Below are 13,677 nucleotides of genomic sequence, written 5' to 3'. Positions count from 1 at the left end.
TTCAATTTAAAAAAAGCAAGTAGTATAGTAAAATGTTTATTACAAAATCTAGGTACTATGTGTATAGTTGTTCAGCATAAAAATACTTCCACTTTCCTGCATGTCTCAAAATGTTGATAATAAAAGCATAGTTAAATAGAAAACAATATGGCTCTATGACTGAAGCATTATGCTGTACACCAGAAGTTTACACAACATTCTAAACTGACTATACACCAATAAATATATATATGTATGTATATACAAAAAATATATATATGGCTTTAAAAAATATATGTATGAATGGATGAAAGGGTTTTGAATGAGTTAATGTCCCCTATTCACAGATGTGGAGACCGAGGCTGAGAGTATGTAAGGAACTGTCCAGTGGCCTCCGCAAGGACAAGGTCGCGCCCACTCCAGTCTAAGCCCTTTCTCAGGCCCTGGCAGTGCTGCGTCCCAAGGAGACCCTCCAGGCGGCACTGCACTGCCTTGCCCCTGGGAGTCTCAGGCGCAGTGCGGGGCACTACGGGAAGTGTAGTCTGGCCTGCTTCCCCAGTCCGGCGCCCTTGAGTTCCACTTCCAGCAGGCACCTTCCTCGTGTGAGACAGCTGCAGTGGATCTGGGCTCCATCTTGGTCACCTCCCCCGTGGGACCTAGGTCAGCGTTCACAATAACTTGCATGTGCATGATGTAAGAAGTAAATATACTCATGCGCTGATATTATAAGGATGGGGTAACTACGTACAATACGCGTGCGAGGGCATTATATAAGGACCAGTGTACACCTGAGGTGCACACAACCCCTTGTACTACAATAAAGTGCTGTTTTGCTCCATGTCAGCTCCTTGCACATTATGTTGGCTCCTCACGCATTCCTTCAGTTGGGCAGCTCACCTCTTCGGATCCCTCTCCAGCCTCCTGCGGCTGACACTTGGCATAGTAGTTGGCAGGATCAGGTGAGTGCCCCTTCTGCTCTCCCTTCCTCTGACGGGGAAGCTCAGATGGAAACACTGTGGCCCCCTACCTCTTTACGGTACCCAGTAGCGGCCTATTTGCTGGCATGGGCCCCACCTGAAGACTGGGACACAGTGGCGCCCCCGGCTAGAGTTGTTGGAAAACAACGTCCCACAGGCCCACTGGGAGGCAGCAGGGAGGGTAGCCTGGATGTTTTCAACTGCTTTACGCCACACCAGCCGAGAAAATAGAGAGTTACAGGTGCAAGTGGAGCAGTTACAGCGCAAGGAGGAGGAACTTGAGCAGAGACTCAGTATAACAGAAAAATGCCTGCATGGCTCCAGTTCCAACGCCTCTTCGGGAGTGGTGAGCACGGCCCCCCTTGTTCTGCTGCGTGTACAACCCGTGGTGCTGCAGCAGGTGGAACTGGAGGGAACTGGAGGGGAGTGCCTGCAGGGCCACGGCAGGCAACTCAACAAGCCACCTATACGTCTTATTCGTCGATGGAACTGTGGGACCTAGCAAAGCAGTGTGAACAGCGTATGGGTGAGTCAGTCCCCGCATGGCTACTGCGCCTTTGGGATGATAGGGCTGACCAGATTGAGCTATCTCCAAAGGAGATGGGCCCGCTGGCCAGCATAACAACTGTGCCCTTGTTGCGACAACGGCTGCAAAACATTTCCCAGTCTAGTGCTGATGCCGGCAACCATACATTGATAAACTGGTTGGTGGCTGCTGCACACACTGTATGGGACAGTGCAGGGGATTTACCTGAACACATGAGCAAATGGACCACGTATTTGGATTTAGTGCAAGTTGTCCGAGAAATGGGCATGCGCCAAGTTATGTTTGCTTTGCAATTCCACAGTCCAAATGAAGAAGTTCTTACAGCCTGGATGAAAGACTTGATTTTGGCTAACGGCCCAGCGGGAACATTTGGGATCATGGCAGCATTACTAGCGCCGTATGTAGACCACCCCATACATGAGGCAACTGAGGCTCTGGCTTGTCTAGGGGACATAAAGGTGCGCCAAAAGGGAGTACATGCTGCCAGGACTAAAGGTGAGTCCATGGCCTCCTCCCGTGCAATGACTAAAAATGGGAAGCCCACTCAAGGGGAAAAAAAGAGGAATGCTCCAATTCCGGGAGGGCCCCAGAAGGTAAGTCGCCGACAAATATGGTGCAACTTGCTGGCGGCTGGCTTGGACCATGCAAAATTGGAAGGCCAACCATTGGAGGTCCTGATGGCCCTGTGGAAAAAATTATGGCCTGAGCAACAATACACCCTGTTGCCAGCCTTCCTACAGGCCCAAGAGGTGGCCCTTACTGATTTCCTCCCTGACTAGGGTTGAGGCTGAGGCGTTCGGAACGTGGGGAACCCAAGCAACCGGAGGCCACACGTTGAACTGACCATCCACTGGTCTCCCACGAACAAGTAGCGGATATTGGCATTAGTAGATACAGGAGCCTACATTACATTATTGTATGGAAATCCAGATTGCTTTAGGGAACCATGATACAGAGGGATACGGAGGCAAGCAAGTGTGAGCCAGATGAGTGACTCTGACTTTAGGTATTAGCCGCTTGCCCTCCGCTGCATATGAAGTACATGTATCCTCAAATAGCTGAATATATTTTGGGCATAGACATTTTACAGGGATTGCAAATACAGATGACTCAAGGGGAATTTCACCTGAGAGTTCGCATGGTGAAAACAGTTACACGGGGGCACCCCCATCGTGCACTTCTGGTTCTGCAACAGGCCACTCGAGTGGTGAACATCAGGCAATATCAGTTGCCGGGGGCCACGGTGAGATAGGACGGACTATCTTAAAACTTGAGGAAGCCGGTATTATTCAGCCAACGCATAGCCATGTAACTCTCCAGTGTGGCCTGTGTGGAAGCCAGACGGCTCCTGGAAGATGATAGTGGACTGTCGAGAACTGAACAAAGTCACCCCCATGCATGCGGCTGTGACAAACATAACAGATTTGATGGACCGGCTGTCCCATGAACTGGGTACTTGCCACTACGTGGTTGACCTGGCCAATGCGTTCTCTACAGACACAGCCCCTGAGAGCCAGGGACAGTCTGTGTTTACCTGGGAAGGAAGACAATGGACTTTTGTTGTATGATCGCAGGGATATCTGTGCAGCCCCACACTGTGCCACAGCCTGGTGGCCTAAGACCTGGCCACATGGAGCAAACCCGACACTATTCGTTTGTTCCATTATATAGATGACATAATGCTAACCTCTGACTCCCTTTCAGATTTAGAAACCAGTGTCACAGTGCTGCAAGAAGCCCTGGCGGGCTGGGGGTGGGCTGTGAATGAGGACAAAGTGCAAGGACCTGGATGTTCTGTCAAGTTTTTGGGTGTTGTCTGGTCAGGTAAGACCAAAATGCTGCCTGAAGTGGTGATAGACAAGATCCAGGCATATTCCCGCCCCGACACGGTTAAACAGTTACAGACTTACTTGGGCCTTCTGGGATATTGGCAGGTGTTTATCCCTCATCTGGCCCAAGTAGATAAACCCTCTATAAATTGATTAAGAAGGGAAAAGTCTGGGACTGGACAGATGAAGCCGAACATGCATTCTTAGAAACTAAGAGGGCGGTAGCCCAAGTGCAGGCGCTGCGCACCATCGATCCCTCCCTCCCCTTCTGGCTAACAGTCCGCGTGGATGATGATGTGTATTGTTGGGGCTTATGGCAAAAGCATGGGCAACGGAAAGTGCCCATAGGGTCCTGGTCTCAGCGGTGGAAACAGGCTGAATATCATTATTTCTTAATTGAGAAACAATTGTCAGCAACTTATGCATCCTCAGCAGCCACTGAGCCCCGGATGGTACGAACCACATACCCCACTGCAGGATAGATACATATGTGGGCAAAGCAACCCCAACTGACGACTGGGCAGACCCCAACCCTGACTAAGTGGGGTGCTTACTTAAAACAGAGAGCCCACTACACCACCAGCCCCTTGGCTGCAGAGCTGCAGCAGGGGTTAGGGCCTGTGAGATTTGTTGCACCTGCTTTGCAGACACTCCCACATCAGGGGGTGGACCCCACACCTGGTCCCTTCCTCGAAGGAAAGGGACCACCCCCGGGGAACCCTTGGTACATGGATGGTTCTTGCAATGACAGTCTGCCCACTTGGGTTGCAATGGCATTGCACCCTGCCACCGAAGCCTTCTGGTGTGAGAGACGAGAGGGCCAGTCCAGCCAATGGGCTGAGCTACTGGCAGTATGGATGGTGTTAATGTATGAATCCAGCCCTTTGCAGCTCTGCACGGAAAGCTGGGCTGTATACCGAGGCCTCACACTATGGCTGCCCCATGGGCCACGCAGGACTAGATGATTGGGCACTGACCTCTATGGAGACAGCATATGTGGAAAGAATTGTGGGACAAAGGCCAAGAAAGTCAGTACACAATTTACCAGGTGCCAGGGCACCTCCCAGCCTTGGCACCGGGCAACGATGCCGCTGACACGCTAGCCCATCTTCGTTCTGTACAGGCCATGTCTCTGGGACCCAACATAGGTCCCTGGCTCCATAAGAAACTTGGCCATGTAGGCCCATACACAATGAGGCAGGCAGCCGACCGCGGGGACTGCAAGTTGAGCCAAGTTGAAGCCAAGAATGCCGTGCAGCCATGCCCATGGTGTGCTAATCGCCACCCAGACCGGCAGCGATGGCCCCAGCAGGCGGGGATGATTGCACAGGGGGTCCAGCCATTGCAGGTGTAGCAAGTAGACTACATAGGCCCATTTCTCCTAGCACAGGCTTGCCGTACCTGCTGACGGCAGTAGACACCACTACTGGCCTGGGTTTCGCTGACCATGTGCCCCAAGCTATGCAGGACTCTCCCATCGCAGCACTGGAACTTTTACAAGCCTTTACAGGACTCCCTTAGAAATACAAAGTGATAGGGGGCCCCCTTTACTGCCCAACAGACCCAGGAATAGGCCAAGGAAAATGATATTAAATGGACACTGCGTGTGCCTTACTGCCCCCCAAGCAGCAGGAATGATTGAGCGATACAACGGCCTACTATAGGATAAATTAAGGGCCCTTTAACCACAAGGACGAGGCTGGAACATTGTACTGTCACAGGTGGTACATCTTTTAAATGAACAACCCTGCCGTACAGGTATGAGCCCACTAGATAAGTTATTACAGGGGACCATTAGGAGGCTCAAGATTGGGCCTGTAAAGGACGCCTCCAATATATCAATAGTAGGGTGCGTGTTAATATCACCTGCCCCCAGGGTCTTAAATTCGGGGTAGCAGGACACATGGACATGGAAGGGCCAGATTCAGGCTGAAGGCCCGGGTTAGCCCTTTTAGAACCATGAGGGGTGACAGGCTAAAGAAAGCCCTGCAGGTAACCTGTGAATGGCCTTTTGATGTACAGGTCACCCTAGGAAGGACGGGGGTGTCCCTTCTTAAGGGAGCAGAGGCCCTGCGACTCTAGGCAATTCTGCTGATAGCCTCCAAAGCACTTCCAAAGTGTAACCAACCCAGTACCGGAGGATTGGTGTGGTACCAGCGCCAAGGGCGGACAGCCCTTCCTGCCACTGTACTCTCCCAGGACGGTAAAGTAGCCTGCATCCTCCTGGAAGGGAGAGACTTGCCAGTTATGGTGTCCACCTCTGCTTTATCCTTTCGTCCAGGGTGACGAGGAATACCATATTTTCCTGGGCACACACATTTGTGCGAGTCCACAACGTCTCATTGTTGGCTCTGTACTGAACTTTCCATAGACGCAGGGGATGGACTGCTGTGGCACCTCCACCCCATGTCCGAAACTAACTGGAGCGCACTGACCTAATGAAACACCAACAGGACAACAAGATCACCCTGAGACTTGCAGCAGTGGACCACTGAAGATACGCTCTGTCGTGAGTGGGGCAACGACTCCCCTAATTGGAAGGGCAGTATGGAATGGGTAGGGGTGGATGAATAGTGTTCATATAAAATTAACAAGTCTAAGCCCCTTCTGTATCGAGCAGCGGTTTGAACTTGAGGCCCCAAACCGCACCGTAGGGTGGCTCCCCAAAAGGCTGTGTGCCAACATCACTCACAACGTAAATGCCTCCACGCGGTGGGATGGGTAGCGTTTGATTGGCACGAAACCCACCAATTTCCTGCCGCCAGGGTATCTGTGGGCATGTGGCACCCACGGATGGTCTTCCCTCCTGGCTAGGTAGACAGGGTGCTGTACTTGGGGTAAAGCTTACATGCCCGGGCACATCCGGCCCACCTTAATGGAGCACCCCGCGAACTGGTATCCGTTTCACACCCGGTGGCACCGTGAAAAGCGTGCAGCTTGGTGGTTTTATTCCCTGGGACTAGTCCTGCCTGGTGCCGGAACCATCAGTGTAGAGTTGCAGGTGGAGGCCCTAGCTCAGCGCTTGTCAGCTGCAGTAAATATCACGAGGAAGGCCGTAGGTGAGTTTTAGATGAGACCACCCAAATGCGGAAGGTGGTATTACAAAACAGGATGGCGCTGGACATTCTCACTGCAAGCCAAGGTGGCACACGCGCTATGTTACATACTGAATGCTGTATTTACATACCAGATCATCAGAAGGAAGTAGCTGAGGTGCTACGAGAAATAGATCAGGAGCTAAATCACATAGACCGTGTAACTCAAGGCCCCCTTAACGACTGTGGTCATCCCTAACCTCCTCTTGGAGATGGGTCTAACTGTCCTGGCCATCGTAGCTGCCTGTCTAGTGATAGGATGTTGTTCCCTATATTGTTGTTGTGGTCTCTGGGTGCAGAGCTCTGCTCTGTGGACCGGGATCCCCATGATCTAGCGGGTAGAATGTCAGCAGTCCTGAGTAAGTAGGCCATGGGGCCCACTTCAGTGCTCACAACAACTTGCATGTGCATGGTGTAAGAAGTAAATACATGCATGCGCTGATACTATATAAGCATGAGTAAGCATGGGGTAACCATGTACAATACGCATGTGCAGGCCTTATGTAAGGACCAGTGTACACCTGAGGCACGCACAACCCCTTGTGCTGCAATAAAGCACTGTTTTGCTCCATGTCGGCTCCTTGAGCATTCTTTCAGTTGGGGCAGCCCACCTCCTCGGATCCCTCTCCTGCCTCGCCTCCCGCAGCTGACACCGTCCTCGGTTGCGCTCTCACTGTGTGCGGAGCGCCGCTTCTCCCCTTAGGTGTGCGCTGGGGCGCTCTCCCCGGTGTGCGCTCTCCCCGGTGTGCTCTCCCGGAAAGTCCAGCGGGGCGGTTGACTAGCGCGAGGTCGCAGCCACCCAGGCAGAGGTGGGGCTTGAACCTGGACTGCCTCCCTTTCCTGGCCTCTCTTGGCAGCGGCAGCGGGGTCCTGGGTGCACCGCAGAACGATGTCAACAAAGAGCACAAGACGAGAGTCAGGTGGTCGGCTGAGTCAGGCTTTAGGACCTCTGCAATGTTACTACTGTTACGGAAATGACAGGCCAGCCAAGAAACAAGCACCACTCGGAGGGTTGGAGTACTCAGATTTATTATGCCGGCGGGCTCAGAGGGGCTTCTGCTCCTAAGCTCTGAGCACCTCCAAGACGTGCGCATGAGGTTTTATAGGGTTAAGTACAAGCTTGGGGTATTCGGCCAATAGGCATGGAACAGCTTTAGCAACATCATTATCACAAAAGTAGAGGCAGTGAGGCAGCAAACCAACATTTCAAGGTCAGATATGTCTCTTTGAAAATCCAGCTGGCTAGCAAAAACATGAACAGGGAATCAGCAAACCGACACTTATTAACTTAGATTTACGAGTTAGCCCAGCAGAACTCAGATCAGTAATCCGACACTTGTTACACTTAGATTTGTGATTTAGCTTCTTAGCCCAGCCGGGCTTTTCCTTCACACTACCAGCTGGAGTGGATCAGCCTGGTACTTAGACCTGGAGTTCTGGAATGAACAATGTGAATCTCAATCCCATTGCTGTCACTTCCTAGCCATGGGACCCTCCCTGGGTTCAATACTTAAAAACTCTCAGAGCTTCAGAGATTTTTTTTTTAACCTGTAAAGTAGAGATACAGTACCTGTGGTCTTACTAAATAAAGAGCAAAAGAAGTGCAAAAGCATATTGCCTACTGCTCAGGAATGGGTGGCCATTATTATCACTGAATCAGAAAGAAGCAGGCAGGATGAGAAATTGGGGTTGAAAGTCATTGGGGTTTTGAGGAAGGGTTGTGCCATGACCTGGGAGGCCTTTATCTCCCAGGCAGAGGGTAGGCAAAGGAACTTGACATGTCTCTTGCAGTCTTACCGTGAACAACTTCTCCCTTTGGAAAGGAGAACCCCAAAGGGCACTTCTGCTTCTCCAGAGCTGTCTTCTCTGTCAGGGGTGGGGATCTGGGTTACCCAGGAAGTGGTGGCAAAGATTCTCTTCCTGACCAAACTGCTCAGGCTCCTCTGAACTGCCTTCTCAAGTCGGCCCTGACTTTCGGGCTTCCACGTTCCTTTCTGCGTTGTCCATTTTTAGCAAGAATCCTGCTGAGTCAGAACTCCACCCCACCTCTGCCCCTCATTGGGCTCCTCATCCTCCAGCACCCCCAACCCAGGTGATTTCTGATCACTCTGGCCTGCCTTCAGCAAGAATCTTGTCTTACCCCTGATGTTTCCTCTCACTAATTTTCCATCTATGCGCCCCCTCGCCAGCCCTGCACCTTGGCTATAAATCCCTTCCCTTTCCTTGTTGTGTTTGGAGTTGAATGTGATCTCTCTCCACTATAAAATCCCACTACGGTGGTTCCTAACAAGTGACGTGGATAATTTTTTTCTTTAGCAGTGCTTCAAGAAGCCCATTCCTCCACTATGCCTCTCTCACTCTGTCCATCTGTCTGTCTGTCTCTGTCTCTCTCACTCTGTCCATCTGTCTGTCTGTCTCTGTCTCTCTCACAGGCTGGCTCTCCTCTGCTTGGTTGGCTTCAGCCCACAGCAGATTTTTGGGGAGGAAGATGGACATTTTACCTCTGACTAGTTCTCTAAATTCTGGTCTTCTGTCCTTTCTAAGAAAGCCTTTGGAGAAAGTATTGAAGCCAAGGAGATGCTGGCTTCCCTTAGGTGGAGCCCAGATGAAGGAATGGTCCTTTCTTCTAAATATTCTCTACCTGAAAGAGCAACTGTGCCGCTCTTTCTCCTCCCCCTGGTGTGTTTTTCTTCATAGCACTATCACCACCTGCGTCATTCTTTGTGTAACCAGGCATACTTTGGAGATGTTGCAGGTCTGTTTTAGACCACTGCAACAAACAGAATATCATAAAGCGAGTCACGTGAATTTTTGGTTTCCCAGTGCATATAAAAGTTATGTTTACATTATACTGTAGTCTGTCATAAAGTGTGCAATAGCATAATGTCTAAAAAGTACATACCTTAATTTTAAAATATTGCTAAAAAATGCTAACCATCGTCTAACAATGCAGCATTGCCACAAACCTTCAATTTGTAAAAAAATGCAATATCTGCAAAACACAATAAAGCGAAGTGCAATAAACAAGGTCTGCCTGTGTAGCCTTGTTTGTACCAGACAGAGCCCAGGAATGGGTTGGTGTGTTTTATTGATCTCACAGAGGATTTAAACCCATTTTGAATCTACATTCCAAATTGGGAGTTTTCACCTAAACACCCAGAAGTCTGGCTTCTGGGGAGCAATCAGACTGACTGGCAGCCCAGGGCCTGCATCCCCCACAACTCCCTCTGGCCCTGACACTGAGGCTTTGCATCTGCTCCATCCGTCAAGCCCGCGCTGCTGTGTTTCTTGTCCAGAGATGTTCCCCACACTCATGTGGCTCTCACATGGTACCACAGAAGAAAGACCAAGAGGGACACATGTTTGAAGAAAAATGGGAGCGTGCACGTGTCTTTATGGAAAGCAAGAATATTCCCGAATGTCTGGTGTGCAAAGTGTGTCTGTGTCAAAAGTTCAGTCTTGCCTTCCCTCCCTGGCCCTTGTGGGTGTTTGAGCAGGTGACCCCAGGTCTGGAGTGGGTGGTGGTCTGAGGAGAATCTTTTGCATTCCAGGGACTGGTGTGTGTGGATCTGGCTGTGTGCTATGGACTGAATTGCCTCCCCACTATAGCAAACTCACTTGTTGAAGCCCTAACCCCCAGAATGACTATATCTGGAGACAGAGGCTAAGGAGGTAATTCAGGTTAAAGGAATAAAGACATCGCTTGCTCTTTCCACCAAGTGAGGACACAGAGACGGCACCATCCACCAGCCAGGAAGAGAGTCTTCACCAGCACCCGAATTTGCTGGCACCTTAGTCTTGAACTTCCTGCCTCCAGAACTGTGAGAAACAAACGTCTGTTGGTTAAGCCCCCAGTCTGTGGCAGCCCGAGCAGACTATGACCCTGTGTTTTTCCCAGGAGAAGTGTGTGCACCTTCACCCCATTCTGAGCCTCATCTGGGCCGACCGCAAGCAGGAGAGCTTAGCAGACGTCATCCCCGCTGGTGAGGATTTCCGAGCATGCCTGATGGCCCTTCCTCCTCCATACCGCAGCCCTCCTCCGTGATGCCTTCATTCTGGGAGCAGCTCTCCCTCAAAGGAATCCTCATGCTTTGCATGCCTGTTCTTACCCACCTGCTTCTCACTTGACTTACTGGCTGCAGGGAAAAGACAGTTTCCAACGCTGAGTGGACTGAGGTGTGCACGGTTGACCTCTCCTGCCTCCCTGTTCATCGGTGTATCTTCTCGTCTGTCTAAAATGTCATAATGGACCACAAACAGCCAGACTCCCAGGAGAGATTTCACAGCATTGCCCGGCAAGCACTCTTATCCCTCATCCTTTCTGTTAATGGATATAATAACAAAGAACTATTGTCTACCAAGTGCGCCTGTGTTTCGCCCTAAAGCAGAGTATTTTAACGTGCTGTGTCATTTAATTCTAGTGAGTGTCTGAAGAACAAATCCCACCCACTTATTTATTCAGTCATTCGGCAAATATTTACTGAGCGTCTATTATGTGCCAAGAAGATCTGCCTGGTGTGTCAGAAGACCACAGGGGCCCTAGTTGGTCACCTCAAAAGAGAACCTTAGGACAGAACCCGAGTCTTCTGAGAAACAGTATATTTACTCCTAGGCAGGGTTCTGATTAAATTACCCGGCTGCCGTTCAAGTTCGCTGTCAGAGCAGCGGTCTGCACAGCAGGCTCTTCAGCAGACTTTCCCAAGTTTGCCTCGGCTCTTCCACTTTCCTAGCTGTGTGACCTTGGGCAGGGCGCTGCACCTCTCTGAGCCTTAGTTTACTCATCTAAATTGAGGGTCACCATGATACAAGAGTCACTGAGGATTTAAGTAGCACAGTCAAAACACAAGATCCGTGGACTCAGGAAGTGCTTTAAAAACATGAGCCTTTATCATTAGCTCAGAGAGGACTTAGAGAAAGTGTTAAAAAAAAAAAAAACTGACCCATTACATATCAGTTTTTGAAAACTGTAGCTCTCTTGTGACTCTCCTAGATAATTTAGCTAAACTATTTGACTTGCACTGAATTGTTGGTTCTCAGTCATTTGGACTTTGGGGAATTGCTACCAAAGATGACTCAAACCTTCAAAGTCCTTGATCACAAAGCATCTTTTCCCAGCCATAATTAAGTCATAAGAGCAAGCCTGAGCTGAACCAATGCCCAGTATGTGGTTGTGGATTATGAACCTTACGAGCCATCAGTCTGAAGATGATCATCCTCTCTGGCTTCAGAGGAGGATATATGTGTGCCTCCCAGTTGTTTGCCAACTTCCGTGAGTGTGAGGCTGCCATTTTAACTCAAACTGTTTTTTGTAAACAACATAAACACGATGAGAACAAGCTACATGTATAAACATAAATAGCCATATATAATTATAGATATACTTATAATAATTATACATACTTTTCATTCAGAGTGTAAATGATGCTTGGGGCCTGAATGGTTTGTGGACCTCTTACAGGAACTCCATGGCCCCGAGAAGCCAAGATCCACAGGTTGAAACCTGCAGACTCCATCCCAGTGTGGTTGCCAATCATGAACTAATGTTCATGGAGCGTCTATTAAGCGCTGGACATCGTCATCCGTCCTTTACAAACACTGTCTCCTCAAATCTTGCCTGTCAGCTCTCAGAAATTGGAGCTATGACAATCCCCATTTTACAGATGAGGCAAAGGTAAGGCTTATCCAGTGAATAAGTGGTCGAGGCAGGATTCAAAACACTGGTTTGGGAGTCCATCAGTGTAGGCCCAAATTCATCCTGGTTTACTTTGGTTATGGACTGAATGTTCGTGTCTCCCTTGAAAGAGAATTAAGACAGAAATCCTAGGCAAAGTAGAAATTTATCCTTTAAATCTCTGTTGGTTGTAGTCAACAAAAACTTCCCAGAGAGGAGAGGGCCAGGACCACGTTAGTCAGGCCTTGGTCATTACACAAACTTGCTAACTTGTGTACATCTGGCTCCAAAGAGATGAAGAGACAGAAATCCAGGGCCCCACAACTAACCAGAAGGCAGTTAGAAACAGGAAGGTGTGGGGCAGCTTTGAAAATGCTAGTGTCCTGGCACCTGTCTGTCCCTCCAGATGGAGCCCAGGGTGTCCTGCAACCAGACTGTTGTTCAGTTCTATAGAGCCTGCTGATTCTCCCTCAGATTCTCCATTGCCCTCTTCTGTTTTCCTCCTTTTCCCTCTGCCACCTTGGTCTATGCTCTCTTCCTCCCCTGCCACATACCCACCTGTGACGTGTTCAAATTAGCCCTTTCCACACCCTCCCCCTGAAGCCAGTGGAATGGCAGGCCTCTCGTGCTGGGCTTGAGCGCCAGTGCTCTGAACAGCTCCACACTTAGTCTTGGTTCCCTCTAAGATCCCAGCTTCCCTGCCCAGCAGCCTCATGTTGTAAGGAGAAAAGGAGGCATATGTGGTCCTGCCTTCCCTCAAGCCCCACCATAAGACTATCCTGAAATCTGACATCTGCCCTTAAAGATGCCTCCCACTAGGGAGGGATGGTCTCCAGATATCAGTGGAAGGCAGCCCAGTGTCCTGTTCTGCCTGTGTGCTCACAAGAAAACCTGGATATTGGATGCAGGGGGAAATAATGGAATGTTAGAGAGGATGGAGACCAGCATTGGAAGAAAAGAAAGATGCCAGTGGGAGGGTTGGGCAAAGCGCTAGCCTGGGGATGCCAGGGCTGAAGGGCTCCGGGATGGCCTGGCTGTTATGTCAGTGATGATGTCTATGGAGCTCTCACCACTCAGCTCCAGCACACGACCCTCACCATGACCCTCCCGGCTCCCTCCCCCAAGCTCCACAGGAACACCAAGGACCGACTGTCCAGTTCACCTCCTGTTCTTCACTGGGCCTGCTTGGCACAAAGCAGAGCCTAATAAATACATATTTGTTGATCAAGTAAACACATGAAAGAACTAAGCAATAAATAACCAAGTTGCACCAAGCAAAGTAACTTTGTGGGTCTTCATTTTCCAGTCTCTAAAATCAAGGAGTTGGGCTAAGACACCTGGGTTCCAATGGCACCCTAGCTGTGCACTTACTGGGTGTGAGTGACCTTGGGCAAGTTATTGAAACTTTCTGTGCCTCAGTTTCTTCATCTGTAAAATGGAGAGAATAGTACCTCCCTCCTAGGGTTGTTTCAAAGATGAATTGATTTAATAATTGCAAAGCACATACGTAGTACTATGTAAGTAAAAAAGTTCAGGGTCCCCTCCACCGGGACTTTCTCAAGCTGGGGAGGGAGAATGG

This window comes from Camelus dromedarius, chromosome 24, assembly GCF_036321535.1.
Source record: "Camelus dromedarius isolate mCamDro1 chromosome 24, mCamDro1.pat, whole genome shotgun sequence".
In the NCBI taxonomy this organism is placed as follows: domain Eukaryota; kingdom Metazoa; phylum Chordata; class Mammalia; order Artiodactyla; family Camelidae; genus Camelus; species Camelus dromedarius.
The sequence above is the reverse complement of the archived record's forward strand: the minus strand, read 5'-3'. Positions refer to the sequence as shown.